Source organism: Giraffa tippelskirchi, chromosome 9 (assembly GCF_054371585.1).
Source record: "Giraffa tippelskirchi isolate mGirTip1 chromosome 9, T2T-mGirTip1v1.2.pri, whole genome shotgun sequence".
NCBI lineage: Eukaryota > Metazoa > Chordata > Mammalia > Artiodactyla > Giraffidae > Giraffa > Giraffa tippelskirchi.
In genome coordinates, this window is record NC_137283.1 from 112,389,231 (window position 1) to 112,410,649 (window position 21,419).

General features: G+C 38.7%; 1 long non-coding RNA gene across 2 annotated transcripts in view; it reads left to right on the forward strand.

The window, feature by feature from the left end:
* The window catches only part of LOC145521162 (uncharacterized), a 483,033-nt gene that overhangs the window by 349,898 nt on the left and 111,716 nt on the right, over positions 1–21,419 (forward strand). Inside the window, exons 5-6 of one of the 2 annotated variants that reach the window (XR_014065184.1) lie at positions 5,416–5,489; positions 14,845–15,678. This is a non-coding gene — a long non-coding RNA (uncharacterized LOC145521162). Of the gene's footprint in view, positions 1–5,415; positions 5,490–14,844; positions 15,679–21,419 lie in introns of those variants that run through there. The other variant, XR_014065185.1, reaches the window with a different exon arrangement.

A 21,419-nucleotide genomic window follows, 5' to 3' on the forward strand; every position in this document is an offset into this window, starting at 1 on the left:
GGGGATTTCAATTTGTGTTAAAGCTGATTAAAAAAAATGAATGAATTTACACATTCTTTTTCACACACCAAGTATTAAGAATAAAAAGATTTATTTCGAACAATATGTCCCTTGATATAAACATGTGCTAGGTCAGTTTCCTTTCTATTTTTTGAAATAGATCTAATTCAAAAGTTTTTTAGAGCAGAACATTGTACATTTGTTAGGAGTTGTGACTGATTTTCATAATACACTGATGTAGCATGTCAAATCTTAGGCTGTTAGTTAAATTCTGGGAATGAAATTAAGTTTGTCTATAGTTGGAATTTTTTCTCCTAGCAATTAAAGAAGGCTCTCCTTGTGCATTGCTTTCTTTTAGCATCACTTGGGCTTCCTTGTTGGCTCAGATGGTAAAGAATCTGCCTGCAACGTGGACGACCTGGGTTTGATCCCTGGGTTGGGGAGATCCACTGGAGAAGGGAATGGCTATCGACTCCAGTATTCTGGCCTAGAGAATTCCATGGACTGTATAGTCCATGGGGTCACAAAGAGTCGAACACAACTGAGTGAATTTCACTCTCACTTTCAAGGGTACTCTAATGTTTCTGTCAAATTCTGACATCATTTTGTTGCTTTCTGTTTTCAATCCCAATTCTGTCCTTGAAATACTTGTGCAAATTCAATGTGGAATTAAGTGTAGGAAAGAAACTATTTCAATATTCCATCCTTTATTTTTTAAGAAAAAATTTTCTCCTTGTGTTAGGATCTCCTGCCCAAAGCATGTTTTATAGAGCAATGAGTAATAGGACCTGGACAATCCTCTCTCTTAAAAAGTAAACATTTTGACCCAGCAATCCCACTGCTGGGCATATACACCGAGGAAACCAGAATTGAAAGAGACACGTGTACCCCAATGTTCATCGCAGCACTGTTTACAATAGCCAGGACATGGGAGCAACCTAGATGTCCGTCAGCAGACGAATGGATAAGGAAGCTGTGGTACATATACACAATGGAATATTACTCAGCCATTAAAAAAATACATTTGAATTGGTTCTACTGAGATGGATGAAACTGGAGCCCATTATACAGAGTGAAGTAAGCCAGAAAGAAAAAAACAATATAGTATACTAATGCATATATATGGAATTTGAAAGATGGTAACGATAACCCTATATGCGAGACAGAATAAGAGACACAGATGCATAAAACAATTTTATGGACTCTGAGGGAGAAGGTGAGGGTGGGACGTTCTGGGAGAATAGCATTGAAACATGTCTATTATCATATGTGAAACAGAACACCATTCCATGTTCGATGCATGAGACAAGGGCTCAGGGCCGGGGCAACAGGATGACCCAGAGGGATGGGATGGGGAGGTATGTGGGTGGGGGGTCCAGGAAGGGGAACACATGTAAACCCATGGCTGATTCATGTCAATGTATGGCAAAAACTATTACAATATTGTAAAGTAATTAGCCCCCAACTAAAATAAATAAATTTATTTAAAAAAAAAACAAAAAACAATGAAAAAAAAGTAAACATTTTGATATTTTCCATTTATTTCAGTTATTAAGTAAATTATGAAAGGAAATATACAAAGTGTTTTGGTTTTCTAAGGCTAGTTATGTAAGGTATATATTTGAAATACACCAAGAGGTTTAGAAGACCATAGTATTAGTACTTAAACTATCTCCCGAGAAGAATTTTAGATTTGTTCATATTGGTCAATAAAATCAATTCCTAAAAAAATATTCTTTTCTCCATGCCATCACCTTATTTTGTGCATGCTGGAGAGGGCATAAATGTAACACAGCTCAGACAGCCACAGTAGGGCAGGTAAAGTTGGTGCAATAGAACTACATGACAGAACTCTATTACAGTAAGTCATGCAATTCCAGAAATAACCTATGTGGAACATATTGCTTCTGCTACACATGTCAGAAACTGAACTTTGATTGATGTCACAGCACAAAAACATATACTAAAACTTGGTAATTACGATGACCATGTAAAAGTATGCACAGCCTTGCCAGTAGTGTCAGTGGTTCTTATAATTAACAAATGGGCAAAAGATATCAATTTGTATGCAGCTCAGGTCTTACAAATGTTTCTAGTTGCTGCCATCAACATGTACATAAGTAGGAAGGCATGATGGTCGGACAATCATCACCTCTGAGACGGGGAGGCATCCTCTGGGGAGTGATTATTTATGAATAACCATGCCACCTGAGGTGCCATATTGGTACTCTAAGAATTCATTAATGTGTGAACAGGTCTATGACATTACCACTGTCTTCAGATAACTGGAGAAACAGGACATGCACATTTTTAAAAACAATTGATTTATTTATTTTAATTGGAGGCTAATTACTTTACAACACTGCAGTGGTTTTTTGCCGTACATTGACATGAATCAGCAATGGGTGTATATGTGTCTCCCATTCTGAAACAGCCGCCACCTCCCTCCCCATCTCATCCCTCAGGGTTGTCCCAGTGCACCGGCTTTGAGTGCCCTGTTTCAGGGCATGCACATTTTATGGAAAGCTTTAAAATAAAAGAACATTTTAAGGGAATGCCAAAAGCTTACTTATAGAATAGCATCTGTTTCCATTTCACTCATCTGTTCATCATTATTATCAGTTTCTGTTTCTGTATTGTTCTATGTGGGGAGTTTGGGGAAAAGACTCATTGAGCCCATACAAGGAATGAAGTGTTGATGGCATGCAAATGATGCAAAATAAACGAACGAAAATACACACTCCAAGTCCTAATAAGGTGTACATGTTTCAGCATCAGCAGAGTAGAGTCAAAAGTGCCCCAAAAGCACAGTCAGAGCACTGGGTTCCAATTCTGCCATTAAGCTGCTTGAAACAAGCTACTTAATTTATCAGGTCTTCAGTTAATCTGTAAAATAAAGTTGCTGAGTAGCAGGTTATGATGATTCTTGTGGTAGATTCTTGCTCTAGTGTTCTCTTTAGACTGTTTTTCTCCTGAAGTTGTTTCCCTTTTCCAGAGATATCTTTCAGAAGCATCGGGGTACCAACTCATGGAAAAGTGAAAGTTGACATTAAAAAAAAAACAGATGAGAGTTATGGTTATTTTTTCAATAGTTTCATTCTGCCTACATGTACTGAGTCTGCACCTATGGTGTGTAAAATACTGTGGTAATGCAAAGAGGTTGAAGGTAGAGTCTTTGTCCAAGACATAGTTCTAGAAAATCATCAGAGAGAGAAGCATAGAATAGAATCTTTAAAATGAGGAAAGTGGAACAAGGGAGGACTGCATGGCAGAGGTTACATCCGAACTTCATCTTTTAATTGGTCAGTTATCATTACATCTGTTTAAATGTGCCATGTTTTACCTGAAGCATATCGTGTGGTCATCGGTATAGGAAACACAAGCAAGATACAGACCTGAATTTGATTTGCACCAAGTGAAATTTCAAGAAAAGTAAAATTTATTTTTAAAATATTGCCACTGATTTTCTTAGCATTTGACATTCAGATGAGACATGAATAACTTCACGCAATTTTGAATAATTCATATTTTATTGGGAAAGATACAAAATCATTTCCATTGTCTTAGTCAAATCAGGTTTATCTCACTTGAATTATTGTTCATTCATAAAATGGCCTATAATTTCTTGTTGGTAGAAACATTACTGCATCCAATAGAATATAGTTTACTATTCTCTGTCCTTTCCAAAATCATGCTCTGCTTGAAACTTTTGGTTTATGGACTTTTCCCCTCATGAGAGTACTAACCTGAATGTGTCCTGTGAAATGTCACACTGCACAAAAACTGGCTGTTCCAGCTTTCATGAAGAAGATTATATAGCCCATGGGTTCTGCTTGGCAAGTTTTTCCTCACTGTACACCTTTACTCGTGGTGAGCTCCAGAGACTGCCAACAGCTCTGCCTCTAATGGGCGTTACTACATTTCCTCAGTGACTGATTTTTATTAGTTTCAAAAGATAACAGCATATGTACACACACACGCTGATGTTTCTGAAGGGCACTGTGGTGAAAGATTAGAACGATTTTGCTTTCTTCCCGATCAAACAATGTGTCTTAGAGAGCATGGATGAATTTAGTTTTGCGTCACCAGAAAGAATAAAACCTGTTGACATTGTTACTTATCAGCTTTGTTCAATCTTAATGCCAAGGTCTGCCTGTTTGGTTAGTAAAGGCTGAGATCATGAGGTTAGATATTACATAAAATTCAGAATTTTCAGAATGTATGCTAATCCAGAAATTATTTCAAAGGGAAGAGGCAAGTAGTCCATGATTTAAGCACAGGTGTTTAATGGCCAACCATGGAGTTAGGTTCACCTCAAAACATCTACCTGGGGGACTGAAAATTAACACAGAGTATAGGACTTCGTTAAAGTGAATACCAATGAGAGAAAGCACAATTGTTAGTTGTGAGATTTGAACAAAATTAATTCAGCTACACCTGGCAAGCTGTATATCATAAAAGACTTTAGCACACATACTGGCAGCAATATAAAAGAGCAAAAGGAAATCACCAGGTCTGGCAAGATACATCACTGTTTTATCTTAGACACTGAGATCTGAGGGGTATTTCAAATCCTCAGTCATAGCTTCTATAATGACTTATTTATGCAGTTATGTCAAACAACCTAAGTATGATGTATGAAATTGCATCAGTTACATCCATGTGAAGCACAGGAAGTTTGTCTGCAAAAGTAGAGGACTTTTCTTTGCAGCCTAGAAATCTCATCTTAAATGGAAATGGCAACCCACTCCAGTGTTCTTACCTGGAGAATCCCAGGGACTGGGGAGCCTGGTGGGCTGCTGTCTATGGGGTCGCACAGAGTCGGACACGACTGAAGCGACTTAGCAGCAGCAGCACATAAGGAGCAACTTCTAATGTTATATTATTCACTCTACGAGCATATATGGTGCTTCAATGATGTACTGGATACTGTAGTAACAGACTCAGTAATAATGTGAATAAAATGCTTAAATGGTGGGCTCTTTCTTCAGACTGTTCAAGGGCTGATAAGAGGGTAATCTTAAGCATCATCCAAGTAGATGGGACATGATCTGTACAAGGAAGACAAATGATCCCCAAGCAGCACGTGCATAGCTGGTTTAAGACAGTGTTACAGTGGGTGGAAAGTCTGGAAATCACAACTGAATGGTCAGTGTAGAAGAGTTATTTAATGATGATGGAAAATCTATATGACAGAAATTTGTATAGCTTCTATTTCATAAGTTTTGTCTTCTGTTACTTTCAACATCTTGGTAAGAAAAGTTCAGCATCTTCGGGTGTAAGTATTAGAAACCTGAAACCCCAATACTCTTTTACTCAGATTAAAACAAAACAAGTTATCTCACATACTTACAAAATCCAGGGGTAGGCCTGATTGCAGCACTGATCTCTTCACATTTTGGGTGTGCTTTACAGGGGATTCAGCTTGTGCCAGACTCCACCTCGTAATAGCTCAATGAAAGAGAACATCTTTTCCCAGCAGCTCCCAGGTAAGATTTTGAGTTCCCTCTACTTAAATGTCATGTGTGCGTCCTGCTTCTCACTCTGCTCTCTTCTGCTCTCCTGCCCTCTCTTCTCACTCTATAGCTATCCCTTGGTGATCTCGTCTATGCTTAACTTCAGCCCCAATCTGCATGCTCATGACTCCCAAGTCCACTTTTGGAACTCCTGTAGTGTTCCTGAACCACAGACCTATGTGTCAAATTGCCTTCAAGAAATCTTTATGAAGTGTCTCAGAGCTTCCTAGGTATTTAGAAGGCTTTGTTGTGTAGTCTGCCATCTGCTTCATTTCAAGAACAGGTATGAGACTGTGCAAAGTGGATTTTGAGGGGAGGGATATGTATTTGTAAACTATGCAATCTGAGAGAACTGAGATTATGTCTTGCTTCTATACTTACTACACTAAACATCACTTTCATCATTTGCACATGAACACAATTTATATTGCAAGATTTTATAAAGGTTAAGTATGCAAAAGTTTCATCTGATATTGGAAATTAAGGCATGTTGATTCTGATTAATGGTGATTATTGGCATGCACTGTTAGGAAGGTTTCTGATGAAATGTCCAAGCTCTTCTGGAAAGGGACTGGTGATTGGTCAACGATATCCAATCTGAGCATGAGAAGGGGAAGAGTCAGTCCTCAGGCCTCATACTTGCTTCTCTAATAGGAACTCAAGGAATAGAAGTAACATTTTTCTGTTCAGTTGTGGTTGTTAATATCCCCATCATTCTTTATTAAAAACTTTTAATATATAATTTTCAGGTGTGCAGCATTGTAGTTTAACATCTGTATACACTACAGATTGATCACCACCACCAACCCTCACCATACAGTTGATCTGACTGACCCATTTCACCTAATTCCCAACCTTCTTCCCCTCTGGTAACTACTGACTAGTTCCCTATGTGTATGAGTTTGTTTTTGCTTTATTTTGTTCATTTGTTGGCTTTATTTTTTATTTACTTGTTTTTAATATAATTTATAATTTATTTTTTTAGTCTTTGAAAATAAAAGTTTACATTGTCTTCAGATTACAGGGTTAATCACAATCATTTGTGCCTCCCTGTCCCTTCATTTTTCCCAGAGAGAACAAATTTCAATTATTATAGCTATTTCTTTTAGTTTTTACTTCTCAGACTCTAAATAATGTGATTATAATGCTACTTATTGATCTTTATTTTTTTGTAACTATCTGTAGTGATAAAGCCTAGCCTTCTTTTACCACCATTCCAACAAACACACATACCATTTCCATCATCCTAAGTAAAAAATATTTATAGATCAATGTTTGGTATTTACATTATTATGGTTATCATTTATTATTCATTCTCTGATTACTTTGTTATTCTTATACACCTTTTTGTTTTTCATATTCAGTTGGTTTCTTTATTTGCTTTCTCAATATATGTGCTTAATTCATCCCCAACTGTACCACACGTACAACTGTCTCAGCTATTACGTTAGTATCATCTTTACTGTGATCCTGAGGATTCTTTTCACACCCCTCCTCCTTTGGATCTTCCATTTTCTGGATCCACTATCTTCTTATTCCTTGTTCATCTTTTTGGTGGAACATATCTTCTAGAAGTAATTTTTCCCCCAAAAAAGGATACATTGGAGGTAAAGTTTTTGAATACTTTTTTTTTTTTTTTATTGTTTTTGTTTAGTCACTCAGTTTTGTCCGACTCTTTGTGACCCTATGGACTGTAGCCCACCAGGCTCCTCTGTCTGTGAGACAGAGGCAAGAATACTAGAGTGGGTTGCCATTTCCTTCTCCAGGGGATCTTCCCAACCCAGAGACCTACATGTTTGAAAATATTCTTTTTTTCTACCCTCACACACGATTCATGGCTTGGCAGCAGATTCTTCTGGAAAAAGGCAGAGTTGCCACAAACCTTCTGTTTGTAAAATGTAGGATCTGTAAAGCACACTGCAATGTATCACAATAAAATGAGGTATGTCTGTACAAATATTAACTTCAATGGGTTGTGGACTTAAATGTAAAATGTTAAGATGTGAAACTTTATAGAGTAGAAAATCTTCAGAATTTAGGGAGAAGCAAAGTTTTCTTAGAATTGACACTGCAAGTATGGTTTATAAAAGGAAATAAATGATAAATTGGACTTCATCACAATGAAAAATATTTTGTTCTGCAAAGTATTCTGGTAAGAGTATAAAAGACATACTGCATACAAAGAGAAAGTGTTTGCAAATCACATATCTGACAAAGTATCTAGAATATATCAAGAACTCTCAATAGTCAGCATAAAACATCAAACTGTCTAATTAGAAAATATGTGAAAGACATAATGAGACATTTGATGAAAGATGAACATAGATGACAAATAAGCACATGAAAAGATTTCAACATCATTAGCCATTAGAAAATTGCAAATGAAAACCATGAATATCACCATATACCTTTCAGAATTGGGTATATAAATTAGGATACAAATCAGTCCTGAATATTCGTTGGAAGGACTGATGCTGAAGCTGAAACTCCAATACTATGGCCACCTGATGCGAAGAACTGACTCATTGGAAAAGACCCTGATGCTGGGAAAGATTGAGGGCAGGAGGAGAAGGGGATGACAAAGGATGACATGGTTGTATGGCATCACCAGCTCGATGGACATGAGTTTGAACAAGCTCTGGGAGTTGGTGATAGACAGGGAAGCCTGGCGAGCTGCAGTCCATAGGGTCACGAAGATTTGGACACAATTGAGCAACTGAACTGAAATGTAGAAAAGTGGCATTATGTCATCCTCCTTTAAAGAGTACCCATTTTTTTTTTCCCCTGGCTTGAAGTGAAAGCATTGTTGAATACCTTCTATCCTGTGAGGGTCTTGTTTTTGTTAGAGTTGGCTATTTGGTTTTGTCCTCAATCCTATGGAATTTTCTTTTCTCTAAAATTGATTCTTATTACTAAGCAATCATCTTTCTGGGGTCTCAAGGAATTAGTGATGTCTCAGTAACATTCCTCTAATCTGGGTGGGTTAGACCTCCCATTACTACCAGGACTGTATAACCTTGGTATATCCACTAAGCTCTCAGCCCCACACAATGTCTAGACTTTTCAGAATCCCTCCCTGGGCCATGGTCCAGCTTTAGTTAAGGATCTCTAAAGAACCTGCACAGGATTCTGGAGAAATTCTAGCTTAGCTTAGCTCCTATTCTTCTGGCAATGTGCCCTTCAAATTATAGCTTCTTTAGAATCCACACTCTCATCTCTGCTTCTTTATCTCAAATTGTCTGCCTTGGCCCCACCTCCAAGATTTGCCCCCAGGCAGAAAGCTGAGGCCAGTCTGAGGCTCAGACCATATGTTACCTTCATTTCAGAATCATAGGTTTGTATTTATTATTTCCATTGCCTAAAAACAGTTACCTCGTATACTTTGCCAAGTTATAAGCTATTTATGGGAGCAAAGTGTGTCTGAGACTGATAACTCCAGTATAGCCAGTAGGCAGTTTGGTTAGAAAATTTTACATTAATTTTCTTCTGGCCCTATTTTATATGTTTAAAATGTTAAGTCAAGTGCAATGTTTTTTTGTCACTATTGTGAGGTAAAAATCTAAACATTTCTTCTTAATTTATTGGAATAAAATCTGTCAATATACTTACTGATATTTGTTGCTTAACTTGTGTATTTAACTTTTTATATATTATGTTCTGAAGATATATAATATGCTGTATTATCTCAATTCCTTTTTTTTTCTTTTTTATCAAAAAGTTTTATTAGTCAACTGAAATTAGGTGCAAGAAATGCTTCAGTTAAAATGGAGATCGTTTCTATAAACTTTCAATGAGTCTAAACAGAGGGTTATAAATAGGAATATGTAACATATAATATGTAATCTGACCTGTAGCATTCATTCCCAAGAATGCTGTAATTGGAATATAATTTTTGATGTGTTTTTTAAACATTTCCTGCTTCTGTCATATAATTTGTTTTCAGCATGTTAGAAACACTCTTCTCATGGCCCTTGGGTTCAGTATGTGAAACTCATTCATCATTTACCAAGTTTGAGATGTAAAATCAAAAAATGCTTCTTTTCTGCCATTGATGTAGTAAATTACATCATCGGCTGATTCACTTTATTTTTTTTTCTGCTTTAGGTATAGTTTTTATTTTTATTTTTTTATTAATTTATTTTAGTTGGAGGCTAGTTACTTTACAATATTGTAGTGGTTTTTGCCATACATTGACATGAATCAGCCACAGGTTTACATGTGTTCCCCATCCTGAACCCCCCTCCCACATCCCTCCCCATCCCATCCCTCTGGGTCATCCCATTGCACCAGCCCTGAGCACTTGTCTCATGCATCGAACCTGGACTGGCGTTCTGTTTAACATATGATAGTATACATGTTTCAATGCTATTCTCTCAGATTGTCCCACCCTCACCTTCTCCCACAGAGTCCATAAGACTGTCCTATGCATCTGTGTCTCTTTTTCTGTCTTGCATATAGGGTTATCGTTCAGTTCAGTTCAGTTCAGTCGCTCAGTCGTGTCCGACTCTTTGCAACCCCATGAATTGCAGCACACCAGGCCTCTCTGTCCATCACCAGCTCCCGGAGTCTACCTAAACCCATGTCCATCGAGTCGGTGATGCTGTCCAACCATCTCATCCTCTGTTGTCCCCGTCTCCTCCTGCCCCCAATCCTACCCAGCATTAGGGTCTTTTCCAATGAGTCAACTCTTCACATGAGGTGGCCCAAGTATTGCAGTTTCAGCTTCAACATCAGTCCTTCCAATGAACACCCAGGACTGATCTCTTTTAGAATGGATTGATTGGATCTCCTTGCAGTCCAAGGGACTCTCACCAGTCTTCTCCAACACCACAGTTCAAAAGCATCAATTCTGCGGCGCTCAGCTTTCTTCACCATCCAACTCTCACATCCATACATGACCACTGGAAAAACCATAGCCTTGACTAGACGGACTTTTGTTGGCAAAGTAATGTCTCTGCTTTTAAATATGCTATCTAGGTTGGCCATAACCTTCCTTCCAAGGAGTAAGCATCTTTTAATTTCATGGCTACAATCACCATCAGCAGTGATTTTGGAGCCCAAAAAAATAAAGTCTGGCACTGTTTCCACTGTTTCCCCATCTATTTCCCACGAAGTGATGGGACCAGATGCCATGATCTTAGTTTTCTGAACGTTGAGCTTTAAGCCAACTTTTTCACTCTCCTCTTTCACTTTCATCAAGAGGCTCTTTAGTTCTTCTTCACTTTCTGCCATAAGGGTGGTGTCATCCACATATCTGAGGTTATTGATATTTCTCCCAGCAATCTTGATTCCAGCTTATGTTTCTTCCAGCCCATCGTTTCTTATGATGTACTCTGCATATAAGTTAAATAAGCAGGGTTACAATATACAGCCTTGACGTACTCCCTTTCCTATTTGGAACCAGTCTGTTGTTCCATGTCCAGTTGTAACTGTTATCGTTACCACCTGGTATAGTTACTATCTTTCAAATTCCATATATATGCATTAGTATATTGTATTGGTGTTTTTCTTTCTGGCTTACTTCACTCTGTATAATGGACTCCAGTTTCATCCATCTCAATAGAACGGATTCAAATGTATTCTTTTTAATGGCTGAGTAATATTCCATTGTGTATATGTACCACAGCTTCCTTATCCATTCGTCTGCTGATGGGCATCTAGGTTGCTTCCATGTCCTGGCTATCATAAACAGTGCTGCAATGAACATTGGGGTACACGTATTTCTTTCAATTCTCTGATATCTAGTGGTTTTATTTATTGTTGCTTTATAAGAGATTTATTGTCTGTTAATCTAAGTGTGCTATTATTACTCAACATGTAAAATCTCAGTAATATTTTGTTGTTGTTCAGTCACTAATCATGTCTGACTTTTTGGGACACAATGGACTGCAGCACACCAGGCTCCTCTGTTCTCCACTATCTCCCAGAGTTTGCTCAAATTCATGTCCATTGAGTCATTGATGCTATCTAACCATCTCCTCATCCTTTTGCCTTCCATCTTTCCCAGCATTAGGGTCTTTCCGAATGTTTGGCTGTTGATGTCAGGTGGCCAAAGTATTGGAGCATCAGCTTAAGCATCAGTCCTTCCAATAAATATTCAGCATTAATTTCCTTTAGGATTGACTGATTTAATCTCCTTGCCTGCCAAGACAGTCTTCTTGTGTCTTCTCCAGCACCACAACTCAAAAGCATCAACTCTTAGGTGCTCAGCCTTCTTTATGGTCCAGCTCTCACATCTGTACATGACTACAGTAAAACCCATAGTTTTGACTATATGGATCTTGTTGGCAAAGTGGTGTCTGCTTTTTAATATGCCATCTAGATTTGTCATAGCTTTCCTTCTAAGGAGCAAGTGTCTTTTAATTTCATGACTGCAGTCAGCAGCTGCAGTGATTTTGGAGCCCAAGAAAATAAAATCTATCACTGCTTCCAGTTTTTCCCCTTCTTGCCATGAAATGATGGTATCGGATGCCATGAACTTTGTTTTTTGAATGTTTAATGTTGAGTTTTGTGCCAGTTTTTTCACTCTTCTCTTTCACCCTCATCAAGAGGCTCTTTAGTTCCTCTTCACTTTCTGCCATTCTCTTGGTTTAGAATTATTTTATAACATTAAAGAATTCAACCCAGACATTTAGATAATATTGTTTCATGTTTAAACTAACATGAGGAAAACTGTTCTTGTTATATCTTTTCATGGACGGAATTAATTTGAGGAAAAAGAAAATATTCCTGTCTTACTTCTAGAGTTTAGAGTGGGTCTCTAAACTAGGGTCTTACTTCCTCTAGCTTAGAGAGGGTCTCTTTCACAAAGTTATTTCTATATAGACTGTTAGAGATATGTTTACTCTTTTCTTTGAGAGTACAGAAAGGACTGGGAAAGAGTAAATAAATGAAGGTGATTTACCAGTCTATTTCAAAATATCTCCCCATGGTTGTATTAAGCTGTGTATCATGTTATTTTTCACTTTATAGCAAAAGACTTTCTTATCATTAGAATAGAATGAACTTATGTGATTAGAGTCTGGCACAATTTACCAGGCAGTGGTGAGAGAATTCCTGAAATACATATGGTCACAGAGTTTTAGTTTATCAAATATGTTAATAGGTATATTTAAAACAAGTCTTTGAAGCAAACCCTCATAAAATATTCATAATGATAAAAAAATGTGATTGTCGCCATGGGAATGTGTTTACATGGTGAACATCAAGCTTTTCCAATTTACTTAAAATTTTTGTACTTTTAAGTGAAGAAGTCAACTTTGAGGATTGTCATCTCTCTTTGAACATGTATCATTGAAGACCAACATGAGATTCTATAATGTTGAAATCTTAATAAAACCTTCAGGTTAAACTCAAAACTTTTTCTGAGTCAGGTTTAATAGGATATTTATTACCCTATCTGTGTTTTGAATATTTAGAGTACTTTCTACAGAACTGCTAAAAATACATGTCTTTTAGTTCAATTCAATTCAGGGAGAACATACTTCCTTCTCGCTGTGTTTGTGTATGTTCCATAACTCATAATGACCATACCAAAACTTCATCATCTTTTTACTTATCACCAGGAAATACAAAGCTGGGCTGCCTTTAGCACTGGGTTAAAATTCATTTTAGGAAATGCTTAAAATGTCATTACCTCAGAGAAGTTATTCTGCTGAAATGAGAGAAAACAGCTTTCTGGTTACATTGCTTTTTTCCTACCTGATGTTCACATGTATTTTTCTTTCTTTGTTCATTATTTTTTGGGGGTTGGTGACCATAATCTAGTAAAATGCGTTTGGTTGGTATGTGACCTGCACTGCTAAAGTTTCTAAAACTAATGTGTATATAATTAATATCTTTACATTTTTGAAGCAAACATTCTACATTTCTTTATGGGAAAAAAGGGCAATGCTATACTTTATTGGAGAAGGAAATGGCCACCCACTCCAGTATTCTTGCCTGGACAATCCTGTGGACAGAGGAGCCTGGTGGGCTGCTGTCCATGGGGTCACTCAGAGTCAGACACGACTGAAACGACTTAGCATGCATGCACGCATTGGAGAAGGAAATGGAAACCCACTCCAGTATTCTTGCCTGGAGAATCCCAGGGACAGAGGAGCCTGGTGGGCTGCCATTTATGGGGTCGCACAGAGTCGGACACGACTAAAGCGACTTAGCAGCAGCAGCATATTTTATTAAAATTAGACAAATGGAGAGTAGATTTAGGGGATATAGATAAAGATAAAATTCCAGGATTATAATAAAAAATACATGTGTCACTTGGAACCAGATTAAATTAAATACTGGTACACAGTAGACATGGCTGAGATTAGAGTGAGAAGAATGGGATGATTCATAATAAATATAAAATAATAGTAATCATTTATTGAGCACTAATATGTCAGATACTGTGCTAAACACTAAATGTGTATTTTTTCCAAATATAATTCTCAGGTAAACCCTGTGATCTAGATACTATTATTGTTATCATATCCTTTGAATCTTAAAAAGTGACTTGCTCAAAGATAAAGTAACTTTAATAATACAGATGTCTGTAGAATATTAAGAGGGGACTAGATATGGCAGGCCATTTAGTCAAATGATAAAAATAATAATGACAACAATATCAGTCATTGTAATTGCTAATGGTTATTATGTGCTTATTATATACCTTTCACTTACTCTACAGGTATTATCCCATTTATGGTCACAATTCGTCTATGAGATAGGTGCTATTGTTCTCATTTTACAGAAAATAAAATTAACACTCTGGAAAATTATAAGACTTTGTCTTTTAAAGTATCAGCACTTTTCCCCCAAATTCTGAACCTGTTGAAAAAAAAAGTGAAGTCACTCAGTCGTGTCCGACTCTTTGCGGCCCCGTGGACTGTAGCCTACCAGGCTCCTCCGTCCATAGGATTCTCCAGGCAAGAACACTGGAGTGGGTTGCCATTTCCTTCTCCAGGGGATTTTCCTGACCCAGGGATCGAACCCGGGTCTCCCACGTTGGAGGCAGACGCTTTAACCTCTGAGCCACCAGGGAAGACGAACCTGTTGAAAAAGAAGCCAAAATGTCAGCTAGCGGAAAATCAAAATACCACATTTATGACTGACATTAGAATGTGGTTTATTTCTGTAGACAACTAACTTGCTAAGAGCAAAGCTGAGGCAAAGCTCTGCTAACCTAGGCAGGCCTCTCAAAAATGGGGTGGTGTTCTGTATGACGTGGGGCATGATGGAGCAGAGAAGCTGTGCTCTCTGCTGGTGGGTCCATTCTGGAAAGAGAAAAAAAATGCAGGTATTCAGCCTTGACACCTCACTTCTACCAACTCACTTTTCCAAACAGGTAGCCATCCCTTCCCAGGGTTAACTAAGGCAATAATGAGATCCAGAGGACAAAGATCCCTCCAGGTGGAAGGAGAGAACAAGAATGCAGAACAAATGTCTTCTCCAACTGCTCTGTGATGAAGCAGATCTTCCACCCATTGGGATAAACCAGCATATGTCAGTAAGATAATTAATACAAAGCACTTAGTAGAGTGTCTGGTACTTGGAAGCACACAATAAAAGGTGGCTATTAATATTGTTATCAATATAGAAGCTGATGTTCAGTCTTGGAGTCAGGTTTCCCTGCCCCCTGAACTCACACACTTAACCCTGTATTGCTTTCCAAGGCTTCCTCATGGGAGGGGAGTGTGTTTTCATTGTGACTGGCTGGTGATCATTTAATAGAGTAGCTTTGTCTTATACTCAATCACATAACACAGGACAATGAGAGGCAGAGATGTACAACATGCATCGACAGATTTCAGCAGCTGCATGGGGAGCCTTTGGCCCTCACTCAGTAGGAAGGAGTCTGTTTTGCAGTGGCCCAGCAGTGTTTTAGGAAACTCAGGCTTTGTTCTTTCCAAATCAGGCTTAAATAGGTCTCGAGTAAAACAAAAGTAATGGATTTTTAGCAAACTACTGCTTTGTCTGTGAACACCTTGTCAACTTCAAAGACTTGCTTCTGTGGGAACTAAACAGCTTGAGCAGAATGCTGCCAATTTACAGGATGTTTGACTACTGTTGGAGGGTCTTTGATGGCAGCAACTATTTTTTCATTAATTTGAAAGGCTCTTTTATGAGTAGCCCACAGCTTGAAGAAAAAATAAAATGAAGTGAAAAATACTTGACAAAAGTTTGTTTTTTTGTGTGGATTTCTGGGTAGTAGAGTCAGATGTTAAAGATATTTAGGTGTGTTTTTAGGTGTGTGTATGTGTGCCATTATGTATATATATAGTAGTGACTTACTCGTTAAGTCGTGTCCGACTCTTGCAACCCCATGGACTGTAACTTCCCAGGCTTCTCTATCCATGGGATTCTTCAGGCAACAATGTTTGAGTGGGTTGCCATTTCCTCTCCAGGTGATCTTCCTGACCCAGAAATCAAACCCAGGTCTCTTGCATTGCAGGCAGGTTCTTTAGCAACTGAGCCACTGAGCCACAAGTTCATACATATATGAGATAAATAAATAAATAAATAAACGAAAAAAAAATATCAGTTCAGTTGAGTCACTCAGTCATGTCCAACTCTTTGCAACCCCATGGACTGCAGCATGTCAGGCCTCCCTGTCCACCACCAAATCCCAGAGCTTGCTTAAACTCGTGTCCATTGAGTCGGTGATGCCATCCAACAATATCATCCTCTGTTGTCCCCTTCTCCTCCTGCCTTCAATCTTTCCCAGCATCAGGGTCTTTTCAAATGAGTCAGTTGTTTGCATCAGGTGGCCAAAGTATTGGAGTTTCAGCTTCAGCATAAGTCCTTCTAATGAATATTCAGGGCTGATTTCTTTTAGGATTGACTGGTTTGATCTCCTTGCTGTCCAAGGGACTCTCAAGAGTCTTCTTCAACCCCACAGTTCAAAAGCATCCATTCTTTGGAGCTCAGATTTCTTTATGGTACAACTCTCACATCCATACATGACTAGTGGAAAAACCATAGCTTTGACTAGATGGACCTTTGTTGGCAAATTAATGTCACTGCTTTTTAATATGCTGTCTAGGTTTGTCATAGGTTTTCTTCCAAGGACCAAGTGTCTTTTAATTCCATGGCTGCAGTTACAATCTGCAGTGATTTTGGAGCTCAAGAAAATAAAGTCTGTCACAGTTTCCATTGTTTCCCCATCTATTTGCCATGAAGTGATGGGACCAGATGCCATGATCTTAGTTTTTTGAAAGTTGAGTCTTAAGCCAGCCTTTTCACTCTCCTCTTTCACTTTCATCAAGAGGCTCTTTAGTCCTTCTTCACTTTCTGCCATAAGGGTGGTGTCATCTGCATATCTGAGGTAATTGATATTTCTCCCAGCAATCTTGATTCCAGTTTGTGCTTCATCCAGCTTGGCATTTCGCATATTGTACTCTGAATATGTGTTAAATAAGCAGGGTGAAAATATACAGCCTTGTCATACTCCTTTCCCAATTTGGAACCAGTCTGTTGTTCCACATCTGGTTCTAACTGTTCCTTCCTAGATAAGTATATGTATATTTGTATGTATATATGTATCTGTATTTCCTTCATTTATATATATATAGAGAGAGAGATTGGCTGGCATGGACCTCTCCAGGTCTGTTTTGTGTCTTCTACTGCTTATTAATTTTCTGGGAGCTTCCACATGTTAGGAACTGCACTGTTTGCCTGAACTATCTCATTTAAAACCTGTCCTACTCACTCCCATCATCTTGGTCTGGCACAGTGTCTCACACATTGGTAAGCATTTAGTAAGTATATTTGTTGATTGCTGAATCCATGAAGTACTAAAAATTAAATCATGAGTAAATATGAAGGTATTGCTAGTGATGTATATGTTTCTGATATTGTATAGTTTTCAATTTCCTCTCATGGTTAATTCAACAGTAAACTGTTACTGAGCATGTACTATATGACAAGTTGTACAAAAGTCTAAGGAAATAACAAAAAATTTATAACCCCTTGATTTAATGAAGTCAACTTATTGCCAGGCATGTGCCAATACTAACTGGTGAATCTTTTTTTTTTTTTAAAGTTAAAGATTTTACTTCACTAATACCTAAAATGTTGATGTTCATCTTGCCATCTCCTGTTTGAACACTTCCAATTTGCCTTGATTATTGACCTAACATTTAAGGTTCCTATGCAGTATTGTTCTTTACAACATCGTTCTTTAATTCCATCACCAGTCACATCCGCAACTGGGTGTTGCTTTCACTTTGGCTCAGCCTCTTGAATCTTTCTGGAGCTATTTCTTCACTCTTCATCAGTAGTATATTGGACACCTATGAGCCTGGGGAGTTCATCTTTCAGTTTCATATCTCTTTACCTTTTCATACTGTTCATGGGGTTCTCAAGGCATAAATACTGAAGTGGTTTGCCCTTCCCTTCTCCATTGTACCATGTTTTTTCAGAACTTTTCACCATAACCCATCTGTCTTGGGTGGCCCTACAGGGCATGACTTATAGTTTCACTGAGTTAGACAAATGTGTGATCCAAGTGATCAGTTTGGTTAGTTTTCTGTGACTGTGGTTTCCATTCTGTCTGCCCTCTGATGGATAAGGATAAGACACTTTTGGAAACTTTGTGATGGGACGGATTGGCTGTGGGGGAATCTGGGTCTTGTTCTAATGGGCAGGGCCATGCTCAGTCAGTTCAGTCACTCAGATGTGTCTGACTTTTTGTGACCCCATGGACTGGAGCATGCCAGGCTTCCCTGTCCATAACCAAATCCCAGAGCTTGTTAAACTCATGTCCATTGAGTCAGTGATGCCATCCAACCATCTTGTCCTCTGTCATTCCCTTCTCCTCCTGACTTCAACCTTTCCCAGCATCAGGGTCTTTTCTAATGGGCTGCCTCTTCACATAGGTGGCCAAAGTATCGGACTTTCAGCTTCAGCATCAGTCCTTCCAATGAATATTCAGGACTGATATCCCTTATGATTGACTGGTTTGATCTCCTTGCTGCCCAACGGACTCTCAAGAGTCTTCTCCAACCTCACAGTTCAAAAGCATCCATTCTTCAGTGCTCAGCTTTCTTTATGGTCCAACTCTCACATCCATACATGACTAGTGGAAAAACCATAGATTTGACTAGATGGACTTTGTTGGCAAAATAATGTCTCTGCTTTTTAATATGCTGTCTAGGTTTGTCATAGGTTTTCTTCCAAGGACCAAGTGTCTTTTAATTCCATGGGTGCAATCACCATCTGCAGTGATTTTGGAGCCCAAGAAAATAAATTCTGTCACTGTTTCCATTGTTTCCTCATCTATTTGCCATGAAGTGATGGGACCAGATGCCATGATCTTAGTTTTTTGAATGTTGAGTTTTAAGTCAGCTTTTTCCATTCTTCTCTTTCTCTTTCACCAAGAGGCTCTTCGGTTCCTCTTTGATTTCTGCCATAAGGGTGGTGTCATCTGCACATTTGAAGTTATTGATATTTCTCCTGGCAATCTTGATTCCAGTTTGTGCTTCATCCAGCTTGGCATTTCGTATGATGTACCCTGCATATAAGTTAAATAAGCAGGGTAACAATATACAGCCTTGATGGATTCGTTTCCAAATTCTGAACCAGTCCGTTATTTCATGTCCAGTTTTCAATGTTGCTTCTCGACCTGTATACATATTTCTCAGGAGGCAGGTAAAGTGGTCTGGTATTCCCATCTCATGAAGAATTTTCTACAGTTTTTTGTGAGCTACACAGTCAAAGGCTTTAGGATTGACTGGGACTGTCATGAGTCTTCTCCATCACCACCGTCAAAGGCGTTGACATAGTCAATAAAGCAGATGTAGATGTTTCTCTGGGTTTCTCTTGCTTTCTTGATGATCCAACAGATGTTGGCAATTTGACCTCTGGTTCCTCTGCCTTTTCTAAATCCAACTTGAACATCTGGAAGTTCTTGGTTCATGTACTATTGAAGCTTGGCTTAGAGAATTTTGAGCATTACTTTGCTACCATGTGAGATGAATGCAATAGTGCAGTAGTTTAAACATCCTTTGGCATTGCCTTTCTTGAGGATTGGAATGAAAACTGACATTTTCCACTCCTGTGGCCACTGCTGAGTTTTCCAAATTTGCTCTCATACTGAATGAAGCACTTTCACAGCATCATCTCTTAGGATTTGAAATAGCTCTACTAAAATTCCATCACCTCCACTAGCTTTGCTCGTTGTGATTCTTCCTAAGGCCGGCTTGACTTCCCATTCCAGGATGTCTGGCTCTGGGTTGGTGACTACACCATCATGGTTATCTGGGTTATGAAGATATTTTGTGTATAGTTCTTCTGTGTATTGTTGCCACCTCTTCTTAATATCTTCTGCTTCTGTTAGGTCCATACAATTTCTGTCCTTTATTGTGACCATCTTTGCATGGAATATTCCCTTGTTATCTCTAATTTTCTTGAAGAGATCTCTATTCTTTCCCATTCTATTGTTTACCTCTATTTCTTTGCATTGATCATGGAGGAAGGCTTTCTTATCTCTCCTTGGTATTCTTTGGAACTCTGCATTCAAATGGGTATATCTTTTTCTCCTTTGGCTTTTGCTTCTCTTTTTTTTCACAGCTATTTGTAAGACCTCCTCAGACAACCATTTTGCCTTTTTGCATTTTCTTTTCTTGGCGATGGTCTTGATCACTGCCTCCTGTGCAATGTCGTGAACCTCTATCCATAGTTCTTCAGTCACTATATCTATCAGATCTAATTCCTGAGTCTATTTCCCCCTTCCACTGTATAATCGTAAGGGATTTGATTTAGGTCATACCTGAATGGTCTAGTGGTTTTCCCTACTTTCTTCAATTTAAGTCTGAATTTGGCAATAAGGAGTTTATGATCTGAGCCACAGTCAGCTCCCAGTCTTGTTTTTGCTGACTGTATAGAGCTTCTCCATCTTTGGCTGCAAGGAATATAATCAATCTGGTTTTGGTATTGACCATCTGATGATGTCCATGTGTAGAGTCTTCTCCTGTGTTATTAGAAGAGTGTGTGTGCTATGACCAGTGCGTTCTCTTGGAAAAACTCTGTTAGCCTTTACCTTACTTCATTTTGTGCTCCAAGACCAAATTTGCCTGTTACTCCAGGTGTCTCTTGACTTCCTACTTTACATTCCAGTCCCCTATAATGAAAAGGATATCTTTTTTGCATGTTAGTTCTAGAAGGTCTTTTAGGTCTTCATAGAGCCATTCAAAGCTGAAGTTGAAGTTCTATGAGGGCCATGCTCAGTAAATCTTTAGTCCAATTTTATGCTGATTAGTGGGGCTGTGTTCCCTCCCTATAATTTGGCCTGAGGCCGAACTATGGTAGGTCTAATGGCTGTAATAGTGAACTCCTTCAAAAGGGCTTATGCTAGGACTGTTGTATTCAGTGCCCCTTACCCCACGACAGGCCAATGTCAATCAACGCCTCTGCCAGAGACTCCTGGACACTCCTAGGCAAGTCTTGCTCAGTCTCCTGTGGGGTCACTGCTCCCTTCTCCTGGGTCCTGGTGTGAACAAGGTTTTGTTTGTGTTCTCTAAGAGTCTATTTCCCAGTCCTGTGAAAGTTCTGTAATCAAATCCCACTGGCCTTCAAAACCAATGGCAGGTCTAGCTCTCTTGTGGGGTCCCTGGGTCCTGGTGTGCACAGGGTTTTGTTTGAGCCCCCTGAGCATCTCTGGCATGTGTGAGGTTTGATTCTAAATGTGATTTTGCTCCTGCTGCCACCTAGTTGGGGTCTCTGCTTTGCCCCTGGACTTGGGATATCTAGTTTTGATCAGATCCAACAGTCTCCTATTGATGGTTATTCAGTGGCTAGTTGCAAATTTGGAGTTTTCACAGGACAAGATGAATGCATGTCCTTCTACCTGCCATTTTGTGAACTGGCTCAACTCCAGCCCAAACTGCCCAGGAAGCAGAAGGGCACAAGGGGCCTCTGCTG